This window comes from Cetorhinus maximus, chromosome 25, assembly GCF_964194155.1.
Source record: "Cetorhinus maximus chromosome 25, sCetMax3.hap1.1, whole genome shotgun sequence".
In the NCBI taxonomy this organism is placed as follows: domain Eukaryota; kingdom Metazoa; phylum Chordata; class Chondrichthyes; order Lamniformes; family Cetorhinidae; genus Cetorhinus; species Cetorhinus maximus.
The window spans coordinates 34,315,053-34,342,010 of record NC_135903.1 but is presented as its reverse complement, the minus strand read 5'-3'; the positions used below and the strand labels follow the sequence as shown (position 1 = coordinate 34,342,010).

The 26,958-nt window shown below is 43.6% G+C and overlaps 1 protein-coding gene across 6 annotated transcripts in view; it reads right to left on the bottom strand.

Annotated features, from left to right (window-relative positions):
• Positions 1-6,210, bottom strand: part of plekhm1 (pleckstrin homology domain containing, family M (with RUN domain) member 1) — a 48,590-nt gene extending 42,380 nt beyond the window's left edge. For 2 of the 6 annotated variants that reach the window (XM_078529775.1, XM_078529782.1), the window contains exon 1: positions 6,052-6,191. The gene's annotated coding sequence lies outside the window, so the exon portion shown is untranslated. Of the gene's footprint in view, positions 1-4,738; positions 4,795-6,041 lie in introns of those variants that run through there. The other 4 variants (XM_078529778.1, XM_078529776.1, XM_078529777.1 and 1 more) reach the window with 4 other exon arrangements.
• Between the last annotated feature and the right edge of the window lie 20,748 nt (positions 6,211-26,958).

Below are 26,958 nucleotides of genomic sequence, written 5' to 3'. Positions count from 1 at the left end.
GTTAATGGTGAAATGGCACAGCCCGGACAGCAACATTTGGATATTTATGTTCAAATGCTGATCTGCGCCTCGCCTGAAGTTGATATACCATTTACACATAAATAATTGCAAGCGCCATTATTTTGGCAGCAAATTCTGACTCAATAACATTTATACAAGTTGTGCAGGTAATGTACGTTTACTCAAAAAGGACCATATGAGTGATTATGTGTGGTCATTGTTCTTTGAAAAAGCAGCTTTTTCAGTAATCCATTGTGTTTTATTAAAACCAGGACCATCAACGAGTTGGATTACAAAGAGATTAAACAATGAAAACAATTAAACAAATTAAAGCAAAACTATAAGACTAACAAAAAGGTCCTTAGAAACAGAAAAAAAGGTCAATTTGTTGTTTTTCTAAAAATTACCTGTGTTCAAAGCTCACTCGCTTAGCGAATGTTTCAGATTGGGAACAAATATGTTTAAATGATCAGGTCAACACACCCTTTACTCTACTGCTGCCTCACTGACTTAGTCAGGAATTAAGACACCATTGGCCAGAACAGATAAAAACGTGAGGGATGTTCAAATTGTAGCAACGTGCTTAAAAGTTAGGGCAGTAGGTAGGTGAACTTTAATGGCCATATGGCATTTTCTTACCTTCAACACTTACACCCACTGTCCAATGCAGCTATTAATGATATTTTCACTAATACTATCTGGTTATACAGTGAAAAAAGTGCTTGCTGAAAAATACATTTGCTTATTGCAAGACTAACTTCTGAATCACAGCTCACATTTGTCTCCCTAAATTATAAAAATGATTCTTATGTACTAGCACAAAAGAACTCCTGTAATATTCTCCAGTATGAGTCATGATCCCGTGCTGTTATTTACTACTGCTTGATTCAGTTGGCAGCAATAGAGAAATGCTTCTACTCAGACTTGTCAGGCACAATGGAAGGCCAGACTATCCGATCTGCTTGCATGCAGAAAGCACAAAACCCGGATACATGGAAATGCTGTCTACGTTCGATCATACATTGGCGAGTGTTCCTTCATCATCAACAGCATATCTGTCCACATAAAAAGCAGAGAACATTTCCTCAATAAAGTCAAGAGATTTTAGGGGGTTCTGGTTGAGTGCTCAGATAAATATCTTTGGGTGGTACAAAATTCAAGCAAACAGGCAACAAATAAGCTTCAGAGTGTTTGAAACTCCAACACTGCTTTGTTCTCCAGGGCGTTAAACTGTTTTTAATACTGAGAGAGAGAGGCTTGTGTCATTTCATTCCAACACACGAATCTCACACATCAAGCAGCAAGTGGCACCAGCTTCCAATGCACAGGGCTCCACCCAGGCTAATTTTTCTTACTATCAACTTAGAGGATCTGGCAAGTTTACTTTTGGGGTGTAACTTGTTCTGCAAGATTTGTATGTCAGGAGCCAGTGCCACTAAAAGAAATCTTCACCTAATATATAAAAGCAGATACAGTCACTCATTAATTAATGACACTTTACTAAGGCCATTACTTGCCTAAGGCAGTTGAAATAAAATCGATGCTAGCTGTTCTTGAGAAAGCTCTTGTCAAAATAGCTAAGAAGTTCTGAACTAGTTTGTAAAACAAACAACTGAGCGGCAATTCAGATGTTTTATATTTAACACTTCTGTAGCTTCATATTTTGGATTTTTGTTTGAAATTTGATTCTGCTGTCAGGATAAGGGAGCTGAATTTCAACATTTTAACACAGGGAACATAAGTGGAAAATGTAAAAATGCCTATCACTGCTGTGTAGTAACCGCAATATCCTGCCTTTCCACATCAGTGCAGTAGGAATGCCGTTCTGTGCACTCAGGCACTTTCGTAGCATAGTAGTGCAGCTGATAAGCTGACACATGAAACTCCTTCCTACGCACCCACAGCGTAAACAAGCCCAACTTTGAGTAGCAATGGCATCATGGTTCCAGCAAAATGTAGGTCTCTGATTCTATAGGCATGAATGAGCCTGTCTTAGTAACATGAATACCATCTGTTTGGCATCTGTGGAATTCTACACAAAATGGAGCCCAATACATACTCCTCAAAACGGAATGTAATGCCAGAAAAGTGATGTGCAGACATTGCTCTCCTGACTAAATTTCCAGTCTACTGGTAAACTTTAGATAAGGATGGGAACTTTACCATCCAATAGTTGAGTAGCCCAGAGCTAAAGTAGATCAGCAAGCACAGGAGTGATGGACGAAAGGTTGAGTTTTAGGTGGCTTCAAGTTTACGGACTGTGAAAGATAAGAGGGCGGTCCAGGAATGGTCAAGCTTAGAAGTGTCAAAAGGCACGAATGAGGGTTTTGGCAGCAGATGAACTGAGACAGGCGAGGGGCATGGGTGCAGAGAGAGTCAGGCCATGTTAGAGGTAGAAACAAGTGGTCTTTGTAATGGTGAAAATATGTAGTTGGAAGCTCATCTTGGAGAAACACTGTATGGGTTATGACCAGCCTGATTCAGCCTCAGACAGTCCCAGGGAGGAAGATGGAGTCGGCAGCTAGGAAACAGTGTTTGTAGCTGGAACCAAGGACAATGCCTTTGGTCTTCCCATTTCTCATTAGTGGGAATTTCTGCTCATCTAGTACTGGACGCTGTTTAGGGAGTCTGACAATTAAGAGGCAGTGGAGGGGTTGAGAGAGGTGTTCGTGAGATAGAGCTAGGTGTCACAATAGTAGAGTGGTGTTGGAGGAGGATGGCGTGGTCAACCATGTCAAAGCCTGCAGACAGTTCGAGAAAGACAAAGAGGGATAATTTATCACCATCACATACTATGTAATTTGTGACGTTGATGAGAGCCATTTCCTATTGTGACACCCTGAGAACAAAGGGAAAGACTCTATGCGAACCCTTCCTAGCCCCTTATTGGAAATATAAAAGTGGGCTCTCATTTCTCACCACTACTAAATTGCAAAAGTTCACTTCCTGCACAATTAATTTGAGCATCTCGCAAGTGCTTACTCATCTGGATATCCTTGGCATTAGCTGTCCTTCCTGTTTCTATAAGCAAAACATGCAAGAATTGACCTGATCAAGACCTTTCAATCTTACCCAGTTAATTAGCTGTAAACTCAGCTTTGGTGACACTGATTTTAGCTTGATTGGGAATTTCTCCAGCAAGAATTTCACCGTGATCAGAACAGGCAGTGGAAGCCTCGCAGTGGATTTCCAAAGGTATTCAATAAGGTGCCAAATAAAGGTTTACTGCACAAGATAAGACCTCATGGTGTTGAGGGTGATCTATTAACAGGGATAGAGGATTGGCTAACTAACAGGAAAGAGAGAATCAGGAAAAATGATTCATTTGCAGGTTAGCAAACTGTAACTAGTGTAGTGCTAGAGGGATCAATACTGGGGCCTCAACTAATTACAGTCTATATTAACATCTTGAATGAAGGGACTGACTACATTGTAGCCAAATTTGATGATGATACAAAGTTAGGTAGGAAAGTATGTTGTGAGGAGGATACAAAGAGTCTGCAAAGAGATATAGATAGGTTAAGTGAGTGGGCAAAAAATTGGCAGATGGAGTATAATGTGCGAAAATTTGGGGTTGTCCATTTTGACAGAAATAGAAAAACAGAATGTTATTTAAATGGAGAAAGAAATACAGAGAGATCTGGGTGTACTTGAGTTACAAAAGAAAAAGTCAACATGCAGGCAACTGACATGGAGGATGGAGTATAAAAGTGAGGAAGTCTTGCTACAATTGTACAGGACATTGGTGAGAGTGCACCTGGAGTACGGTGGATATACTTGCATTGGAAACAGTGCAGAGAAGGTTCAGTAGGCCGATTCCTGGGATGAAGGGTTTGTCTTATGAAGAAAGGTTGAGCAGGTTGGGATTATACTCAAGTGGAGTTTAGAAGAGCGAGGGGATGATCTTATGGAAACATAAGATTCTGAGGGGACTTAACATGGTAGATGCTGAGAGGATGTTTCCTCTCATGGGGGAATCTAGAACTAGGGGGCATAGTTTAAAAATAAGGAGTCTCCCATTTAAGTTGGAGATGGGGAGGAATTCCTTCTCTAAGAGAGTCGTTAAGTCTTTGGAATTCTCTTCCCCAGTGAGCAATGGAGGCTGGGTCATTGAATATATTCAAGACTGAATTAAAAAGATTTTCAATTGTCATGGGAATCAAGGGTTATAGGGGACAGGCAAGAAAGTGGAGTTTAGGCTACAATCATATCAGCCATGATTTTACTGAATGGTGTAGCAGGCTGGGTGAGCTGACTGGCCTATGACTACTTCAATTTCCTATGATCTTATGAGCAGGGCTGCAGAAGGGGAAAGGACAAATAAAAACAAAATTATACTTAGCAGGTGGAATAAATTGTGTTAGTTAGTTAAAAAAATAGAATTTAAAATTAAAAACACTACTTAGGAAGAAAGCATAGAGGAAAAAATAGACCAAGTTTTTTTTAAAATCTGAACTTGCACTATGGTGTTTTTTCAGTACTTTGTGGTTAACGTCACATGAGCCAAACCCTTCCTATGGTTTGAATATTATTTTTTTCCCTTGCTGTTGCATCACAAGAGCTGAAAACTCAAGAGTTAGCCCAAGGAGTCAGAAATTGCACCGATCAGTTAGCAAGCTAATAGTTAAAAGGACACTATGTAACTCGATTTTTAAAATTTTCTGAATGAAAATAGCAGGCAATGCTTAAGATGATGTTTCACAAACAGTGGACAAAAACATCAGCCGATTACCCCTACCTGAAATCAGCTAACTCGGCAATGCGTGTTTCCAGTAAAAGTGATTGAATCTGGAAGATTCCTCATCAGTGGTGATGGTAAGAAATAGGGAAAGCTTAATAAAACAGCATTCATCACATGATCCTTTTCAGAGTTTTAATGAAGTTAAACAAAAAAAAGGAAACTTGAGTTATCAAGAGTTTGGCACTATGATAAGTCTCAAGTTGTCAAATGATCATAACTCAACAAAAATAAAACAGTCAACTCCTCAAAGGGCTGACTAAGCAGTTCTATTTTAAAACGTTTGCTTTTCCTTCTTTCTAATTTTGTTGACCAGTTAGCCTCCTGCTCTGCTGAAGTGTTGCCAACTTGCTGAGGTACAGATCCACAGGCAGTCTTACAAAAATTGGCCCCCTATCAAACACCTGTGAACTATTTGACTGTAGGTAGTCATACTTGCCCTGACATCTACACAAGTGCATTTCCAACGAGGTTGTTGGATAGATCAGTGATGAGAACCACATCCAAGGTTCTTTGCCCTAACACGGGGACATTAAGGCCAATTATGACAATTACCCCTACCTGATTCCTCATCAGAAAATAGGGAAAGCTTAACAAAACAACAATCACCAGATGATTCTTTCCTCCCAACTTTTCAGAGTTTTAATGAAGTTGAACAAAAAAATGGAAACTTGAGTTATCAAAGAGCTCAGCGAACAGAATTGTAACTGACGCTGTCAACGCTCCACAATGAAACGAGTGATTACAGCAAAATGTCATAAAAGCAAATTAAGTGTTGAAAAGCTTATTTGGGGTGGGGGGGGGGGGGGAGGGGGGGTGGAAGAAACAAAACCATTCATTGTCAGGCTGATAACACTGTAACCCTAAGAAAAAAAAACTTAAACAAATATCCCCAAACCCGTTTTTTTGACTAAACAATTGAGAAACTTGTAGAAGAGCAGCAGATTAGTGAGTGTAACAGAACATGTCAAACAGAGCCTCCAGGAACAAGGTTTCATTGACAAACCGCCATCTGGTCCCAATTCCTCTTACATTCCTTCCAAGGGCAGCTCGATCTCAGCAGCCGAACACTCAAGGGTGGCCGTGAAATGTCAATGTTTATGATCCCAAGTTTCTCCCAGGAGGGAGGGAGGGAGGTAGGGAGGGGATGGATTCCCTAACTCACCTGTTCCAGTCTCCTCCTCCCTCCCTCCCTCAGGCTCTGCCCCACTGGCCGCTTCTTCCTCCGCTTAACTCGGTTAAGTAGCCCTGTTGCTCCCCCCCCCCCCCCCCTCCCCCTTTCCCTTGGACGGTTGCCTCTTACCCTCACCGACCTTCACAGGCACCAGTTTTCAGACCCTCACAGCATCTCCTCGGGGGCTGGGGCTCGGCTCTCAACGGCCTTCCCCGAACCGACGACCGAACCACATCAACAATCTCCTCCCAGCGACACCGCCAGTATCCCAGCGCTCACCGCGGAAACACCCGCCCCTCTCTCTCTCTCTCTCTCTCGCCTTCTTCCCAGGGACTCCGCCAGTATCCCAGCGCTCACCGCGGAAACAACACCCGCCCCTCCCTCACCCCTCTTCCCAGGGAGTCCGCCAGTATCCCAGCGCTCACCGCGGAAACACCCGCCCCTCTCTCTCTCTCATCTTCTTCCCAGGGAGTCCGCCAGTATCCCAGCGCTCACCGCGGAAACAACACCCGCCCCTCCCTCACCCCTCTTCCCAGGGAGTCCGCCAGTATCCCAGAGCTCACCGCGGAAACCGCTCTCCATTCAGATCCTGTCCCGGGGAGCGGGCTCCACCTGGTGACAGACTGCTGTCAATGCAGCATGGCCCCTGATGCGCCCCGTCCTCCCCTCCCGCTTCACGGTTGCCAACCCTCCAGGATTGGACTGGAGTTCCTACAAGAAGTAAAGACGGACCCTCAAGGAGCAAAATCATAGGAGCTTTTGACAAAAATTCGTTGAACGCTTTTGTTTGACAACCGTAAAGAAAAAAAAATCAAAGACGGGGAAAAGAGGTTGTTTCGCCGTCACTCCAGTGTCATCCAATCATAGGGTGACCAAATTTTCTAAAGTCTGAGATAAAATCAAAAAAAACTGCGGATACTGGAAATCCAAAATAAAAATAAAAATACCTGGAAAAACTCAGCAGGTCTGACATCACCTGCGGAGAGGAACACAGTTAACGTTTCGAGTCCGTATGACTCTTCAACAGAACTAAGGAAAAATAGAAAAGAGGTGAAATATAAGCTAATTTAAGGGGGGGTGGGACAGGTAGAGCTGGATAGAGGGCCAATGATAGGTGGAGATGTCCCCCCTCCTTTTTTTTCCAATAATTTATATAGATTTTTCTTTTCCCACCTATTTCCATTATTTTTAAATGTATTTCCATCCATTGCTCTATCTCTACCTTTTAGCCTATTTCGATTCCTTCACCCCACCCCACCCCCACTAGGGCTATCTGTACCTTGCTCGTCCTGCTTTCTACCCTTAATGTCACCTATTAGCACATTCCTTAGATAATATCACCACCTTCAACACCTCTTTGTCCTTTTGTCTATGACATCTTTTGGTTATCTCCACCTATCACTGGCCCTCTATCCAGCTCTACCTGTCCCACCTCCCCTTAAACCAGCTTATATTTCACCTCTTTTCTATTTTTACTTAGTTCTGCTGAAGAGTCATACGGACTCGAAACGTTAACTGTGTTCCTCTCCACAGATGCTGCCAGACCTGCTGAGTTTTTCCAGGTATTTTTGTTTTTGTTTCAAAAGTCTCAACTGGGGCACATTGAAAAGCCATGGGAAGGCGGGGCTCCATGATGATTGACATGTTGGGTGACCAATGACAGGAGTCTGGAGAAGGGCAGTTCACAGGATTATTACAGCAGAAGGAGGACTTTAGGCCCATCGTGCCTGCACTAGCTCTCTAAATGAACAACTCATCTAGTTCCATTCTCCTGCCTCCTCCCCATAACTCTGCACATCCATCCTTTTCAAACAAGTCTAATTCCCTTTTGAATGCCTCAATTGCACCTGCCTCCACCACACTCTCAGGTAGAGCATTCCATACCCCAGCCACTCACTGTCTGAAAAAGTCCTCCCCCACCCCCCATTGTTTCTTTTACTAATTACTTTAAACCTGTACCCCCTCATTCCTCATCTCTGGAACCATTCTCATGGTCTTTTTTGCAGTTGAAGGTAGGGAGGTCGTGTGATGACATCTCCTGGAATAGGTCCAGCCAGTGGGGAGGGATACAGGTCCACTACATAAAATGCAATGAGATGGACGTTTAATGAAAGACCAGGATTGTCCTGGCAAAACCGGACATCTGGTCACCCTCTCTAATCAGGTAATAAACTGGGTAATGATTGGCTTTCTGGTTGGCTGTGGGAAGGTAGGCATAGCAAGGATGGACCAGTGGCAGGAATGTGGCACGACGGGTCAGTTGGCAGCAGGAGGTCATGTGATGTCACAACCAGGAAAATTTCCAGCCAGAATTGGCAACCCTGCCCCTTTACCCCATTTCCAAACCTACCCCCCTCCCCCTAACCTCCGCCTCTCCAACCCCTCCTGTTATGTCATATAGCTCCCAGAGTTCAAAATAATCGCACTTTTAGACCCAAAATGCTGGAGATTCATCGAATGTATTTCTTGCTGCTTCCCATGTGACTGGTGGACAAATACATTGTTGCTCTGCACCTGACTGCAAAGGCACTCTGGATGTACATTCTCATAACAGTTGGTTCCTAACTCTAACATAACAATATAACAACCGTCTTTCATTTAAAAAATGCCTCTATATCAGTGTAGCTGTTCCAATCATTAGCTCTATATACATGTATATTATATTTAACTTAAAGAAGCTAATTTTATAATTAAACTGAACACCTTCACCTGTTATATCTTGTTTTCTTCTCTCAAAACATTATTCACAGTATTGCTTCAGTGATAGGATGTTATCCCTCCAGTAGATTTGGCAATCATTCATCTCAGTGGTGAGCTGGCACTTTGCAGTGGTAATGTTGCACGTGTTGCTCCTGATGTTGTATGAGTTGTGTTTGATGTCACTAATGGCCCAGACCTTCCAGTCAGCGTGAGAGAGGATGTGTCCGATGCAGACCGCGATTTAAACTGCCCACTTAACATTTTACGATGGAGTCTTTGCACTTTCCAATGCCAGCTCCAGCAGGGGCGCAGGGATGAACAGAGGTAGGAGGCAAGTTTTCGAGCGTAATCCCAGAGCAGTCACGCCCCCTTTTCTCATCATGAACTGAAGACATGCCCCTTAAGACCTGCCTTCAGTTCATTGACTTATATTGTTTCAAATGCAGATGTCAATCTCCGAAACTGCATAGATTCAACCCACTGACCATGCTATATCTCCCACCCCTGACAGTGTTCACCCTCCCACCCTCACCTCCAGATAGTGTTCAGCCCCCCACATTCAGCCCGGATAGTAATCACCCCACTCTTACTGCCAACAGTGTCCACCTCCCAATCTCACCCCCAGATAGTGTTCATCCACTACTCTCACCCCCAGCGATGTTCACCCTCCCCCCCCCCCCCGCCACCCCCACTCTCTTACCCCAACAGTGTTCACTCACCTCGGATACTAATCTCCCCTCTTTTGCCCCCAACAGTGTTCACCCCCTCTCTCACCCCCAACAGTGTCCATCCCCTCTCTCACCCCCCAACAGTGTTCACCCCCTCTCTCACCCCCAACAGTGTCCATCCCCTCTCTCACCCCCCAACAGTGTTCACTCCCCACTCTCACCCCCGGATACTAATCACTCCCCTCTCTCACCCCAAACAGTGGTCACTCCCAGATATTAATCACCCCCCTCTCTCACCCCCAACAGTGTTCACCCCCCTCTCTCACCCCCAACAGCTTTCACCCCCTTCTCTCACCCCCAGCAGTGTTCACCCTCATCTCTCAACCCTCCTACAACAGTGTTCACTCCCCTCTCTCACCTCCAGATAGTAATCACCCTCCACTCTCACCCCTGGATAGTAATCACCCCCTACTCTCACCCCCAGAAGTATCACCCTCCTCAACAGTGTTCACCCGCTTCTCTCATCGCCCCAACAATGTCAACACCCACTCTCACCCCCAACAGTGTTCACCCCCACTCTCACCCCCTAGATAGTAATCGCCCCCCTCTCTCACCCTCAAAAAGTGTTCACCCCCTTTCCTCACCCCCCAGTGAACATTGCTAGGGGAGGGGTGGGGGCTCGTAAATATTGTCATGAGGACTGTGCATCATGACAATGTTGTCTTACTTCCTCCTGTGATATTGTTCCAGGACAAAAAGCGACTGGTGCATGCACATGGACTTCAAGTACCCAACTGAACTGGTTTGTTCAAGTTTGATTTATATACATACACACACAGATGGCCACATGAGGGTGCTCCTACATTCCTCCCTCCTTAATGAAAAAGTTAAACAATGTTCAAAATCCATGCAATTTATACAGATTTATTGTTTTTCAATTATAAATTACAAATCACTGGTTTCCTATCCTAAGAGGATACCTCCTTTCTTGACCCAACCTTTCAGAATTTGGGAAAGGACCTTGACCCTTCTGGACCTGAGTCTGAGTGGAAGTTTTATCTAAGGAGGACTGATTTTGCTCCTGAACTTCAATGAAAATTTCCACTTTATCAGACATGTTTGTCTGGCTCTGACTCAGGTCTGAACTGGTTTCAGGCACAAACTGTGTTGGAATAACTATTGGTTTCCTACTCGTATCCCAATTATCCAATTCATGAGATGCATTTGATTCTTCCCAACTCCCTTTTCCTTCATGAACTTCTGAAGGTAAAACATGATCTATATGTACAAACCTAACCTTTCCACTTCCAAACATCTTGGCCAAATATGTGCAAGAACCACATATTTTCATGACTCTTCCTGGTGGCCACTTCAACCACTTGTGATGATGACCTTTCTTCTGGTTCAACTTCAGACTTCTTTCTCTGACTCTACCCCTATCATGACTCTCTTTCTGCCTAAATTGTTTCTCTTCTACTGAATGTGCTAAATGTGGCTTCAGAAATGAAAACCTTGTTCTAGGCTGTCTTTTAAGAGACAAGTCAGCTGCCATTCTGCCAGTCGTAGCGTGAGATATGTTATGATAAATAAACAAAAATGTTTCCAGTTTGTGATTCAATGACATCCAACATTTTTTCCAATTTGTATCTAGCATTTCTTAACAAGAGCACATTTAATGATTTGTGCTGTATGCTCTGCTGTTCCATTTGAAGTAGGATGATATGGTGAAACTCTAGTGTGTTTTACCCCATTCATTATCATGAGTTTTGCAAACTCTTCTGAAAAAAATTGAGGTCCGTTGTCGGACACAATTTCCTTTGGGATCCCATAGGCAACAAAGAATCTATGCAAAGTATGTAGAGTTTTGCTAGTTGTTGTTCGATTCATTGGAAACCTCTCAACCCACATTGAATATTTATCTATCACAATGAATAGCTGCTGCTCTTCAAATTCTGTAAAATCTATGTGCAGCCTCTGTCACGCTCTAGCTGGCCATTTCCATGGTTTCAAAGGTACCAATGATGGCTTATTTTCTACTGCTTGACATGCTCTACACTGTTTCACTGTGTCTTCTATGTTCTTATCTAACCCTGGCCACCAAAAATAGCTTCTGGCCGGACTCTTTGTTAAGCTCATCCCTCAGTGTTGATCATAAAGGTCACATAACAACTGCAATCTGTACCTCACAGGAATTACAACTCTGGCTCCCCACTTAACACAATCTTTATCAATTGACAACTCATTCTATGCATAAAAAAGGCCCAATTTCTAAATCCAGTAGCTGTGTTGGCCACCCATTTGCGATATAGTTGATGCCCTTGCCAATACAGGGTCCCTGTGTGTTGTTCTATCAATGTCATCTGCTGTGACTGGCAACTCATTTACATTTGAAAAGGAAAATGTATCTTCCTTTACTTCTACCTCTGATAGGGATGGTCATCTAGACACCACATTGGGATTACAATGATCTTCCGATCGTCCTATTAGGAAGATGTAATAATGTTATTGGAATTTATTGTAAAATTCCAATAAATTGTAAAATAGGGTGTGTGTGTGTCTTAATTGGATTAAAGGCAGCTGTCTGAAAGCTTTGATGTAAACATGGGGGATGCTTAGAATATAAGGTGTAAAAGGATATTTGCATTTTTAAATAAACCAGACTTGATTGTTTTCAAAGGAAGGGGTGAAATGTGTCACCTAGCCAGGTGAAGTTTAGAAACAATGTGTTTATTTTTCCCAAAGATTACTGGTAAAACTTAGTGCTATGAGAGATTTTTATTATCAGAAAGATAAAGTCCAAAGACATAGTCAAACAATGGGAATTTGCATTCAAAGGGGAAAATATTTATAAAGGAGCAAAGGCTGTGCGTAAGGGTAGGCATTTTAAGATCTTACAAGTGTGAAAAGCCTTCAGCATCTATGCATCAAGCTGCTGCCTTCAAAGAACTAAAGTTAAGAAAACTCACTTTGAATTCGACTGGTTCAGGGTATCACGTTTCTTTGCCTAAGTTTTTAAAAATCTGTGGGCAGAATTTTCCACTCGTCAGGCGGGCGTGCGGCCAACCCAAATGAGCGTAAAATAACGCGCGAGGACGTTTGTGCGATGATGTCGGGACACTCGCCCTTCGTGCGATATTTCGGTCAGTGGGCGCGCGCAGGAGTCGGCAGCACGCCGGCCAACAATTAGCAGGCCTACTGAGGCCCTTAAAGCACCAGTTGAATAATGTTTTTCGCTGCCTGTCCCATCTTACAGTTGGCAGACAGGCGGAAAGGTCAAGCATCCTTCAGGTTTTTCCAGAAACCTCATCCACAGGCCGGATGAGGTTTCCAACTGCAATTAAAAATTAAATTAAAATTTTAACATTTCCTTCAGAACATGTCCCTGCTCAAGTGAAAGTCACATGAGGAGACGTGTTTTTAACATCTTAAAATTCTTTATCTATCATTTTTAAAATCTTCAGCTCGTAGGCAGCTCTGTGCCTCAGGGAGCTTTCATTGCGTGCGCTCGTATGCATGTGCGAACTTGTGCGCTCACCCTCCTCCTGCCCCGACCCAGGCAGCGCTGAGCATTGCATCACGTGGTTCACACTGGGTGGGCCTTAATTGGCCCACCAGCATGAAATCGCGGTCGGGGCCTGAAAACAGGCGGCGGTCGTTTTCACAGCCGCTTCCGTTCACTCCCATCCAGCCCACCTGACAAGGGCAAAATCCTGGCCTATGTGTCTTGCTGTTACCTTAACGAAAGTGTAAGTGGGAGTCAGATTAAGTAGGGGATTTAGAATTTATCATGGTAGTAATTTGTAGATCTATGCATGTGTTTAAAATGATTTCTCTTATTAATAAATGTTTAATCTAGTTTTGTAAAAACCTATAAGACTTGGAGGTCTTATTACAACTGAATTCAAGGCACGAATCTCAAAATTTATACAAGTTGTGGCAGTTGTTTCAAGTTTCCCCTTGGGAATTTGAACAACTCAGCATTTATCATCACCTGTGCCATAACAAGCAGTTGCTTTGGAGGTTCTTGGTTCTGGAGGTTAGCTGAAGGGAGTTGTCCTGTTTCCTTTTCGACTGTGGCTTTGCTGACTTGTGACTTGCTTCCAGCAATCAGAGAGACCTTTTTACCTGCAAGTGCAGGGATGCCTAGTTGATGTTCTTCAGCTATGGTCTTCACAGCCCACCCTGATACAGCACACACTGACACAGCACACAGAGACCAGGGTTGCAGTTGGATTTTAACCCCTTTTCCTGTGTATTCCTGGAATGGAAAATAAACGGGTCTTTCGCCCAGAAACTGCTTTCTTTCAACTCAGTTCGTGTCAACAGTCTGGGATATAACTCAACTGGAGATGGTTCCTGATGAGATGGTAATCAGCCTCCATTATCTTCGCAGCCACTGGATATTACAGTTCAGTTTTTCTTCCTTTGAAGTATCTCTGACTGAAGTAGGCCTTGACACCTTTTAGGTGTGGCATTCCGTTCTCTCTGGACTAGTTGGTCAAGTGTAATCTACACAGGAATTTTCCAGCAAGCGGTTACCTTACAGTCTCAGCTAGCTTTTGCTTGTATGTCCTTTTTTAAAAAAAAACACATCTTACTTAAAAGTTCAATATGTCCATTAGTAATTCAGGGCTATAATCTGTGGTCAGGCTACCAGCCTAGGCTGAACAAAGGTGACAAGGTTAGGATCAGAGACCTTGACAGAGCAGGCGTTATTGTCTGGAGGAATAAAGATCAACCTCGGCCTTACCTGATACATACCCAGAAGGTATGATCAGACTGAACAGGGAGGAGTCTTCTGCTCATCCCTCGAGGCAAAGCTCCTACTATACATTTAAGCAAATCAGGTTGAGGCAACCTAGTACCTGAAACACCAAATACTGCAATTTCAACTCCAAACCAACAAAATCTGCCCAAAGCAACTGAGACTACCACTTGTCCAAACGTGACTGTCTGAATTTATAAAGTCAGAGGTTTGGTAGGGGGCAGGGGGAGAAGGGATAGCACGTGAAGAAAGATTGTATTGTAAATATGTTGGGTAAAGACTTGGGGGAGGTGTAGTATAAGGGTGCTTGGCATAGCAAGGGTTAATGTGGGACTGGGGAAACAGTTCCCCACAGATTATGATGTAGAGAGTCGCTTTATAGTGGACTGAGTATGGAAAGAATCTAGTAGGAGTCAGCATGAAATTAGCTCCTAGTTTGGGCTATGCTTTGTACATATGTGTATCATTGTGTGTTACTGATAAAAATGACCGTTCAACCTTACAAGCCTCTAAGCCTCTTCATGAGACCTACTCACAACCCTTAGAACAGTGACGCTCTGGATGTATTTTCTCATAATAATTATTTCTTAGTTCTTTATGAATATGTAACAATTATAGCACCTCCCCTCAATTTCAGAAACCCCAATTTTCATTCCCCAGTTTTCAACTCCTCCCCAACTCTGATTATCAGGACCTTCCACTCTGTCAGTCCTCTTTCCCACACTTCTGCTTCACTACTTCACCCCTTTCTCTCCCTCTCAGAACCACGATAGGGTTCTGTTGTCCTCATCCTCCACCCCACCAGCACCACCCCACCCCCGTTCAACAGGCCATCCTCCGCCATTTCCACTGCCTCCGGCATGATGCTAGTACCAAACAGATCCCCTCTCCTTCCCTTTCAGCAATCCATAGGGTCCATTTGCTCTATAACTTCTGGATCCTCTCCTCAATCACCCTCAACACACGCTCCCCTTTGCATGCCACATTCCCAGGCAAGAACAGAAGATGCAACACTTGCCCTTTTACCTCCTCCCTCCCACCATCAAAAGGACCAAATACACCTTCCAGGTAAATCTGTGATTTGCTTGTACTTCCTTCAAGTTACTACATTGTATTCACTGCTCACAAGGCAGACTCCTTCACACCGGAGAGACCAAATACAGGCTGAACGGACACTTTGCGGAACATCTCAGTTCAGTCTCCAAGTGTGACCCCAAGGCTCTGGTCATTTTAATTCCCTTCCCCTTCCCTCCTTGTCCTCAGCCTCTTCCATTGTTCCACATAAGCTCACAGAATCACAGTGCAGAAGAGGCCCTACGGCCCATCGAGTTTGCACTGACACGTGAGAAACACCTGACCTACCTATCTAATCCCATTTACCAGCACTTGGCCCATAGCCTTGAATGTTATGACGTGCCAAGTGCTCATCCAGGTACTTTTTAAAGGATGTGAGGCAACCCGCCTCCACCACCCTCCCAAGCAGCGCATTCCAGACCGTCACCACTCTCTGAGTTAAAAAAGTTTTTCCTCAAATCCCCCTCAAGCCTCAGCTCAAGGAACAGTACCTCATCTGCTCTGAAGAAGAGTCATATGGACTCGCAACTTTAACTGTATTTCTCTCTCCACAGATGATGCCAGACCTGCTGAGTTTTTCCAGCATTTTCTGTTTTTATTTCAGCATTAGCAGGATTTTGCTTTTATATTATAGTACCTCATCTTTTGCTTAATGATGGAATAATTTAGTAATGCAAAGTTGCCTGTAGTTTGTCAAATTAAATTAAATCTATGCCAACATTGACTATTCCATTTAAATGGTGCAGCATCAGCAATGATACATGGCAGCATTGACATAAGGAGCTAGATTTTACCAGCCCTCTGAGGACTAACTGGGAGACAGGAGGAGGTTATTAAACAGTGGGTGGAATGCCAGTCAACTTCCTGCCATCATGCTAACATGCCAGTGCTGAGGGAACATAGCAAAAGACCCTCCTGTTCCGAACCCAACTGAGCCTCTTAGATGGCCAATAAAGAGTCTCTGCCTGCTTCCGGTGCCATTGAACCAATGGCTGGTCGCCTTCCGCCTCATGAGGAATCCACCAAATGAAGCCTGGCAGCCTCCTAGCAGGCAGGCTCCCCTTTTCAGGCACTTTTTGGCCCAAGGAGGGTCCTCAGTGGCAAAGGCTGCCCTCACCAACCACCCACCCCACCTCCTTCACCTAGGCCTGCCTGACTTGTCCTGGCATCCCAGGCCCCACTTACCTGTGTGTGAGGGTGCGCAGCCATCACTGTGCCCTCCTCCTCCAGGTGCAGCCCCCAGAAGAGGGCAATGTTGCTGCTGACGCCACTCAGCCGCCAGGCCTCTGATCGCTGGAAACTCTTGGAGACAGACCTAATGATGACTGCTGAAAATATATAAGCCCTGATTCCTACTGACTGCTGAAAATGATCTGTCCACCCAGCCACCCAACCCCCTGACCCCACTCCACCCCTCCCCCACAACTTACAGGCCCATCAGTCAGTGGGACCCCATTGAAATTCCAGCCAATGTCTCACATCTTGAACACCCAATGTCTAAGTTGGCAATACTTTAACCTGTGCTCACAAAGAGAAAGACAGTGAATGGTGCACATGCCAATTGCATGTTGCATTACCAAACTATTCTGACAGAAGTAAGCATTTTGCTTTCTTTACTGCTGACCACAATAAAAAAGTAAGGTTATGATCAGGCTGGTGACAGTTTGTCTGGCTAATGTTCACATTTCAGGTCACGGTAGAGACTTGTATAGTTCTGGAAATCTTTAATACACCTGGCTCTATTGCTCACATTATACCTGGGCATGGATCCATCTAACAGGTCATTCAAAGTAATTAATACAGGTTAATGAATCAAGCCATCCCATTTCATTTTCTTTTATTTCTTCGTTCAAGGGATGTGGGTATCACTGGCAAGGCCAGTATTTATTGCCCATCCCTAATCGCCCTTGAGAATGTGGTGGTGAGCCACCTTGTTGAACCTCTGCAGTCCATGTGATGTAGGTACACCCACAGTGCTGTTAGGGAGGGAGTTCCAGAATTACAAGCGTCTGTAGTGATTGACGTCCAAGGGTGGTGGTATGGTAGACAGCAATACCTGTGGAAAAACCATGGGTCCAGACAAATAGAAAATAGATTATCTTATGGTTTATTCACTTGCTATTCCTACCCAATGTTCATGAAGTGCTTTGAGGTGCCCAGGCAACATGATAAGGTGCTATATAAATTATTTCTTAACTAAGCAATTAGGAGGTTTTTTTGTAAGAATGCGAAATGAAATCATATAGTATGGAATAAATGATGACACTAGGTGGTGCAAGAACTCTCATGATTGCGACCCAGTCAAATTTGCCAGCAACATTTTGGTTCTCGTTGCGCATTGCATAGGCTGATAAATACTATCTCAGGCAGCTGGTTCTTAGGCCATTGTGTCCATTTTAGGTGTTAAAATAATCAACAGAAAAGTCTTCTTCCATTGTTAATTAACAACAGAATTACCTTCGAATCCCAGTGTGACTTTATTATGGAGAAATCCAGTTACGTCATCAATAATATGTCACTGTTCCCATGGTGTTTTTCGTGATGGACACTAGTGAAAGGGCAAATACCTGCAGGGCGCATGGACATTAGCAACTAAGCAACACATGAAAAGATGCATAAAGAATGCAGATCCAAAGACTAAGAACACACACAGGTAAGCAGAATAATTTTAGAAGGCAAATCACTAGTACACATACAGACATCTCCCTTTATATTCATTTGTGCTGAAGTACTGTGCACTGTCATGAGGATCGAAAAGGTGCCAAAACAAATGTGTTTAACTCTTTGTTTTTTGATTTGGTTCATGAGACCAATTCAATTGCACTTTAAAAGACAAAACCAGGAAATTTACCATTCTTTTTTAGACTAGCACAGACTTTCCCTCTGAAGACTGATGACACAAAACATTGGCAGGGAGGCTTGTCTTGAAGAGATTGGTAAATGCACCAGCTGTCTGGACTGGAATTGGTAGAACCCATTGTAATAGGTCAGCTGTGAAAATGTTGCTCGTAAGATTGATCACACAAGCTCCTGCACCAATTAGGTTTTTTTTTGTTGCTTTTTCATGGGTGTGAATGCCGCTGGCAAGGCTTGAGTTTGTTGTTCATCATTAGTTGCCCATGAGAACGTGTTCGTGAGCTGCTTTCTTGAACTATTTATGTCCATGTGGTGTAGGTATGCCCACAGTGCTGTTATGGATTGAGTTCCAGGATTTTGACAGTGACAATGAAGGAACAGCGATATAGTTCCAAGTCAGGATGGTGTGGACTTGGAGGGGAACTTCCAGGTGGTGATGGTCCCATGCACCTGCTGCCCTTGTCCTTCTAGATGGTAGAGGTCACTGGTTTGGAAGGTGCTGTAGGAGGTTAACAAAAGTGAAGCTCATGGAGGTTCAGTGTCCACTTGGAAAAAAATTGGCCTAAGGGCAGAAAAAAGCGAGTCATGGTAAATAGTTATTTTTCAGACTAGCGGATGGAGAACACCACTGTCTACCAAGGGTCAATGCTGGGACCACTGCTTTCTTTGCTGTATATACATTACTTGGATCTTGGAATACAGAATACAGTTTCAAAACGTGTCGACAGTATGAACATACAAACAAAGAGGAGTAGGCCATCCGGCTCCTCAAACCTGCTCTGCCATTTAATACGATCATGGTTGAAACGATAGTAACCTCAAACCTGCATCCTGCCTACCCCCGATAACCTATCACCCCCTTGCTTACCGAGAGTCTATCCACCTCTGCCTTAAAAATATTCAAAGGCTCTGCTTCCACCACCTTTTCAGGAAGGGAGAGTTCCAAAGGCTCAAGACCCTCAAAACATTTCGCTTCATCTCCGTTTTAAGCGGGCCACCCCTTATCTTTAAACAGTGACTCCAAGTTCTAGATTCTCCCACAAGAGGAACCATCCTTTCCACATCCACCTTGTCAAGTCCCCTCAGGATCTTATATGTTTCAATCAAGTCACCTCTTACTCTTCTAAACTCCAGCAGATACAAGCCTAGCCTGCCCAACCTTTCCTCATAAGACAACCCACCCATTCCAGGTATTAGTCCGGTAAACCTTCTCTGAACTGCTTCCAATGCATTTCCATCCTTCCTTAAATAATGTGACCAATACTGTACAGAATACTCCAAATGTGGTCTCACTAGTGCCCTGTGCAACTAAAGCATAACCTCCTTATTTCTGTATTCAATTCCCCTCGCAATAAATACAATATAACATTCTATTAGACGTCCTAATTACCTGCTGTACCTGCATACTAGCCTTTTGTGATTCATGCACTAAGATACCCAGATCCCTCTGCATTTCAGAGCTCTACAATCTCTCACTATTTAAGTAATATGCTTCTCTTTTATTCTTCCTGCCAAAATGGACAATTTCACCTTTTCCTACAGTCTACTCCATTTGTCAGATCTTTGCCCACTCACTTAACCTATCTGTATCTTTTTGTAGCCTCCTTTTGTCCTTTTCACAACTTCCTTTCCTACCCATCTTTCTGTCATCAGCAACTGTGGCAACCATCCCATCCACCCCTTCATCTGTGTCATTTATATAAATTGCAAACAGTTGAGGTCCCAGCACTGATCCCTGTGGCACACCACTCGTTACATCTTGCCAACCTCAAAAAAGACCCATTTATGCCTACTCTCTGCTTCTTGTTAACCAGCCAGTCTTCTATCCATGCTAATATGTTACCCCCTATATCATGAGTTTTTATTTTATGCAATAACCTTTGATGTGCACTTTATCAAATGCCCTCTGGAAATATAAGTACGGTACATCCACTGGTTTCCCTATCCACAGCACATGTTACTTCCTCAAATAAGTTGGTTAAACATGATTTCCCTTTAACAAACCGCATTGACTCTGCCTGGTTACCTTGAACTTATCGAAGTGCCCTGCTATAGCTTCTTTAATAATAGCTCCTAGCATTTTTTGAACATCCCTTTTTGAATAATGGAGTTACATTTGCTATCTTCCAATCTAAATGGGACCTTCCCCAAATCTAAGGAGTTTTGGAAAATTAAAACCAATGCATCAGCTATCTCACTAGCCACTTCTTTTAAGACCCTAGGATGAAATATATCAGGACCTGGGCACTTGTCAGCCCACAGCTCCAACAATCTACTCAGTACCACTTCTCTGGTGAATGTAATTTTCCTGAGTTCCTCCCTCCCTTCCATTTCCTGATTTCTAGCTGCTTCTGGGATGTTACTTTTATCCTCAATAGTGAAAACTGATGCAAAATACCTGTTCAATTCATCTGCCATTTCCTTGCTTTCCATTATCAATTCTCCAGCCTCACTTTCTATCGGATCAATGCTCACTTTGTTAACTTGTTTATTTTAAAAATATTTATAGCAATTCTTATTATCCCTTTCTATATTTCTGGCTAGCTTTCTCTCATACTCTAATTTTTTGCTCCTTATTAATCTTTTAGCCATCCTTTGCCGTCCCTTATATTCTGTCCAATCTTCTGACCTTCCACTTATCTTTGGGCACAATTATATGCTTTTTCTTTAAGTTTGATACTATCTTTAAACTTTCTAGTCAGTTCCTTGGACATTTTCTTATTTGTTGGAATGTATCTGTTCTGTGTATTCTGAAATATTCCCTTAGATGTTTGCCACTGCATCTCTAATGCCCTATCCCTGAACCGAATTTGCCAATTCACCCTTCCAAACTTAGAAGAGTGACAAAGAATGGGGATGATACAAATCACCAGCAAAATGACAGATAGGCTAGCAGAATGGGCAGACAAGTGGCAGATGGAATTTAATACAGAGAAGTGCAAGGTGATGCATTTTGGCAGACAAGGTAGGAAGAGAAAATATATATTCAATGGCACGGTTCGAAAGATTGTGCAGGAGCAGAGGGACCTTGAGGTGCATGTGCATCATTGAAAATGACAGGACATATTGAGAGAGTAGTTAACAAAGCATATGGAATTTTGGCCTTGATAAATAGACTCATTGAGTATAACAGCAGGGAAGTTATGCTGAACCTTTATAAAGCTCTGGTTAGGCCTCAACAAGAAAATTACATCCAGCTCTGGTCATTACACTTTAGGAAAGATGTGAAGGTCCTTAAAAGGGAGTAGAGGAGATTTAACAGAATGGTTCCAGCGATGAGCGATTTTAGTTACAAGTTTAGGTTCGAAAAGCTGGGATTGTTTTCTTTCAAGCAAAAGAGATTGGATAGAGATTTACAGATTATGACAGGTTTGGTTAAGGTAGACAAAGAAAAATTGTTCCCATAAGTTGATGAAACAAGAACTAGGGGACATAGACTTAAGGTATTTGGGCAAGAGATGCAGGGGAGGAATCTTTTCATGCAGCGAGTGGTAATGGCCTGGAACTCGCTGCCCATGAGGGTGGTGAAAGCACAAATAATCAATAATTTCAAAAGGAGGTCATTGTGCCACACCCTCCCTGCCCAGCCACACCCCCACCAGGCCCCATAGGCCTTCTAAGCCTGTACCATCACATCACTCCTCACGCTTACTTACTTTGCAACCACACTAATCATTCTCTTTCCATGCACTCCTTCAGATCCTCATCTATCTATCTACCACTGCACTCGGAATCATCCTTATTTAAGTTGATGTCTCTCCCTGATAGTTACCCTCACCAGCAATCGATCGACCACATGCTATTACTCATTGAGCTGCTCTTTCCCCTGTTTTAGGAGATGAGTGCATTAGAATACTAGAGAGAGGGAAAGAACCAAAGGTAATTCGCCATAGATTTCACCTTTAAGCGCAGAGGAGAAAGTGAGAGATTAGTGGTGTTTTGGCAGCCCTGAGCATTGGAAATGTGGCAATGGGACCTCACAGCTACCTGAAGACAGAATTAAATATCACCATCCTACGTGTCATACGGCTCTCAGTCATGTTGCCGTCATATCAGTAGTGAGTGAAATATCAGCTTCACACTTCTAAATTGCAATGCTCTTACCTTGCCAGTACAACTTCGCATCCTTTTTTCCTGCCAGGGCTTTCACAAGTACAGCAGCAGTTTGTAGATGTCCAGAATGAGTAATCTTCACAAGAGCTGATTCCTTCAGAGGGTGCAGCATCACAGCATCATAGCGACCATGCACCAGCATAGATACTTGCACTTCAATGGACTCAGTTAGACAGTTAATTGGGTTTTTGACTGGAGGTGACTCACAGTTCACAAGTGAGCAAAAGCAAGCAGTGGTGGCAGGGACAGTGGTGGAGACTCGGAGTCAGAAGGTGCAGCTGCTCCAACTTATGCTCAGCTGGACACAGATGATATACCCCAAAGGCCTTGGATGAACAGGATAATCATTGATGGCAGCAGAAAAGCTGTAACATACTGGCAGGACTTACATGCACAATTCCCATGATTGTAGAGAGAATGGAAGAATCCAGGTGAAGTGTGAGTGATTAATGTCACAGGGCTTTGTGTGAATGCCTCCTTCCATGAATAGAGTGGTCACCTTGGTGAAACTTCACTCACAGCAATCAAGTGAATCCATACAATTTTTGACCATACAGACTCTGGATGCCAACATTTCTGATACCTTAAATAGGATGATAAATGTCTTATGTCATTATATCAGTAATTACATTGTCAAGGTCCAATAACAATCTTCTTGCTGATTGGCAATTACATTGTTAAGACACTTGCATTGTTAAAACAGGTGATGGGCATTGGTCCTATAAATGGGTACAGCTGTAACACTCCAGTGTGGAAGGGATTGGGAGAGTTTTTTTTTGATACTGTAATGTTGTCTTGAGAATAAACCAGCTTGAGGTAAAAGATTAGCTTGGGCTCATTCTTCCATGACAAGCACATATTGTGAGTAACACCTTAGACTTGACTGTACAGCCCTGCACTGGTCTACATCTAGTTACTTTGTTGGAAAGTGGTAGGAGAAAGCATAGTTGGGCCACAAGAAAGATGGTAGTGAAAGGAGGTATGGAAGTGGGGCCTCCACTCAAAGTGCCCCCACTTCTCACTCATTGGTTAGCCCCCTCAGTCAGTACCTGACCAGCTGCCTCTGCCCCTGATGGCTGCATCTGTCCCTGCACAAATGCAGGTGGAGCAGTCTTTGATGTGGCCCTCATGGGGCTCCAAAACCCAGAGGATGTTAGCCAAGAGGGTCTCGGCTATCAGAGCAGGGATCTGAGCAGGCTGTAATGACCTTTGCTGAAACCACAAGGTTTTCACCATGTAGAATTAGGAGGAAAAGGAAGAGCAAAGCTTTGTAGTTGCACAAGGGTATGAGAAAATGTTATATTGTGAAGCTTCATCAGTTCACATAAATGTAATTCTTTTGTAACACATTCCTGTCTTTCCCAATTTTGGTTGCTGGGTGACTCTTTTAACTTGTTTGATGAATGGAATAGTGACTAATGTGGTGATGTGCAAGGAGTGGTTGGTAAGTTGTTGAATTTCTTTGTTTGAGTGGCATTGAAGAGGGCTTGTAGGAAGAATGGTTATTGCACACAAGTCTGGTACTAGTCTACTGGTGAACCTTTCATTATTTTAAGGCATTTCTAACATCCCAGGCAGCAAGGTGAGCAGCTGGCAGTTCATTGCCTTCATCACCTATTCATTTTCCTGCTCCTCCTCAGAATGAGGATCTGAACCCTGCCTTATTCCTCCTACAGGTCTGAACCTCACTGCTGTGTGATATTATGCAGAGCACACCATGACCATTCTAAAAACCCTTGTTGGCACATACTGAAGGAGGCCTCAAGATCTGTCTAGACATCTTGAACACATGTCCAGCACAACAATGGCTTGTTCAATCACATGGCTAGTTATATAGCACTTGCTGTTGAGCCTCATTGGTCAGGTATCATAGGCTAAGTTTGAAGTGGGTATCTGCTGATTCCTAGCATCCTAGCATTAAGTGTGCTTTCAGGTCTGAAGACATCAAGGAGTTTGGGCTGCCACAGATTGGAAGAATCATTGCATCTCTGTGGAAATCATGCACACACCTGCAGAAATATCTTTCTTTGGTTGTACACCAGCAGCACATTGATGGAGTGGGCTCCTAAAGGTGGTTGAATGTTCCTGGTTGATATGAAAGTGTTTGACTTCTACATGTGTGCAGTTAATGATGCCTTGTGCCTATGGAAACAAACCCATGTGCTCATTCATCCTGACTGCCATACAGGCAAAAGTCAGAGCCCTGGCAAACAAGCCACCAGACTTGTGCCTTTGAGTTATTGACTCAGACTCTGGATATGTTTCAAGTCATGCCCTGAAAGAATCTGGAAGCAAAGTTGAGGGTGGTAAGTTTGCCAGCCACTGGTAACATGTGGATATGGGGACAAGTAGGCAACTTCTAGCTGGCTCAGGATGTCTGCCACCTGACATGGCAATCTGAGTCTCCTGAAACACCACTGCTTGTACATACCATGGAAACTCTGCCTTTGCTTGTGCACCTTGTTGTGGGGTGTGCACCATGTGAGCTTCTCTGCTGCTGCCCTCTGCTGTTCATCCACAGGTCTCCCAAGAGTAGACTGTTGTTACTGTTTATACTGGTGCATATTAACTTTGTCCGAAATCCAACCCAAGACCCCAATGGGCCTCCATTCTGATGTGACTCAGAACACCCCCAAACTGCAGAAAGCAAACCTTCATCAAAAGTATTCTGAACAAACCCTTCCCCTAGGAAAACTGCTGTGATTTCTGAGTATTTATTTCAGTATTCCCATAATTTTGTTCCAGCCGCATCAATTGTAATTGTGTTCTCATCTAGCTTTTATTGACGAGTTTCAGGGAAACCCTTGGATGTGATATGGAATTCTAAAGTCAGTTGAAAGATCACTTCAATTGAACGTATGTTAATAGGCAACCTGTCTCGCCTGAGATGGGTTGCATGTAAGCAGCCTAATGCTCTCAAGTTAAAAGTGGATCTTGGCAGATTTTAAGACAGTTTCACAAAGTCCTCAGTTTCCATTTTAACCCCCAGCCTCTCCCAAACCATGCTCTCATCGAATAATTCAGGACAAAATTAATTGGCATTTGTAAATGTAATGGCGAATAAATGAAAGTTAGCATAGCAAATCATGTTTGATGAACTTGTTTGAGTTCTTTTAGGGAGCAATAGAGAGGATTTTTGAGGGTGGTGTGGTTGATGTGTTGTAAATTGACTTGGAAGAAGTGATTATCAAAGTACCACATAATTGACTTGTTAGCAAAATTAAAGCCTGCAGGATTAAAGGGGCAAAGGCTTCTTGGATACAAAACTGGCAAAGGGAAAGAAAGCAGAGTTGTGGTAAACAGATATTTTTCAGGCTGATGGGAAGTATGTTGTAGTGTTCCCCAGGGGTCGGAATTAGGACTGCTGCTGTCTTTGACATATTAATAACCTGAGCTTGAGTATGCAGGGCATCATTTCAAAGACTCACAAAAAAATTAGAAATGTAGTAAACAATGAGGAGGATAGTAACAGATTTCAGGAGGACATAGACCAACTAGTGAAATGGGGAGATATATAACAGACGCAATTTAAGTTTTTGTTATTTTATTTGTTCATGGAATGTGGGCATCACTAGCTAGGCCAGAATTTATTGCCCATCTCTAATTGCCCTTCAGAAGGTGATGGTGTGCTGCCTTCTTGAACCACTGCCGTCCATGTGCTGTAGGTATACCGATAGCACTTTTACGGAGGGAGTTCCAAGATTTTGACCCAGCGACAGTGAAGGAAGACTATATATTTCCAAGTCAGGGTGGTGAGTGGCATCTGTCTGCTGCCCTTCCTTCTAGATGGTAGAGGATGTGGAAGGTGCTGTCAAAGGAGGCTTAATGAGTTCCTGCAGTACATCTTATAGATGGTACACACTGCTGCTACTGTGTGTTGGTGGTGGAGGGAGTGAATGTTTATGGTTGGGGTATCAATCAAGTGGGCTGCTTTGTCCTGGATGGTGTCAAGCTTCTTGAGTGTTGTAGGAGCTGCACTCATCCAGGCAAGTGGAGAGTATTCCATCACACTCCTGACCTGTGCCTTGTAGATGGTGGACAGGCTTTGGGGAGTCAGGGGGTGAGTTACTCGTAACAAGATTCCTAGCCTCTGACCAGCTCTTGTAGCCACAGTATTTATATAGCTAGTCCAGTTCAGTTTCTGCTCGATGGTAGCCCCCAGACTCTTGATAGTGGTGATTCAGCGATTTTAATGCCATTGAATGCCAAGGGGCGAGGGTTAGATTCTCTGTTGTTGGAGATGATCATTGCCTGCACTTTGTGGTGCAAATGTTACTTGCCACTTGTTAGCCCAGGCCTGGATATTGTCCAGGTCTTGCTGCATTTGAACATGGACTGCTTCAGTATTTGAGTCACAAATGTTGCTGAACATTGTGCAATTATCAGTGAACATCCCCACTTCCGAACTTATGATGGAAGGAAGGTCATTGATGAAGCAGCTGAAGCAGCTGAAGATGGTTGGGCCTAGGACATTAGCCTGAGGAACTCCTGCAGTGATGTCGTCCTGGAGCTGACTGACCTCCAACAGCCACAACCATCTTCCTTTGTGCTAGGTATGACTCCAAATAGTCAGGAGTTTCCCGCTGATTCCCATTGACTGTAATGAGGTCAGGAGCTGAGTGACCCTGGCGGAACCCAAACTGGGCATCAGTGAGCAGATTATTGCTAAGCAAGTGCCGCATGATAAAACTGTTGATGACCCCTTCCATCACTTTGCTGATAATCAAGAGTAGACTGATGGGGCAGTAATTAGCTGGATTGGATTTGTCCTGCTTTTTGTGGGCAATTTTCCACATTGTTGGGTAGATGCCAGTGTTGTAGCTGTGCTGGAACAGCTTGGCTAGGGGCATAGCAAGTTCTAGAGCACAAG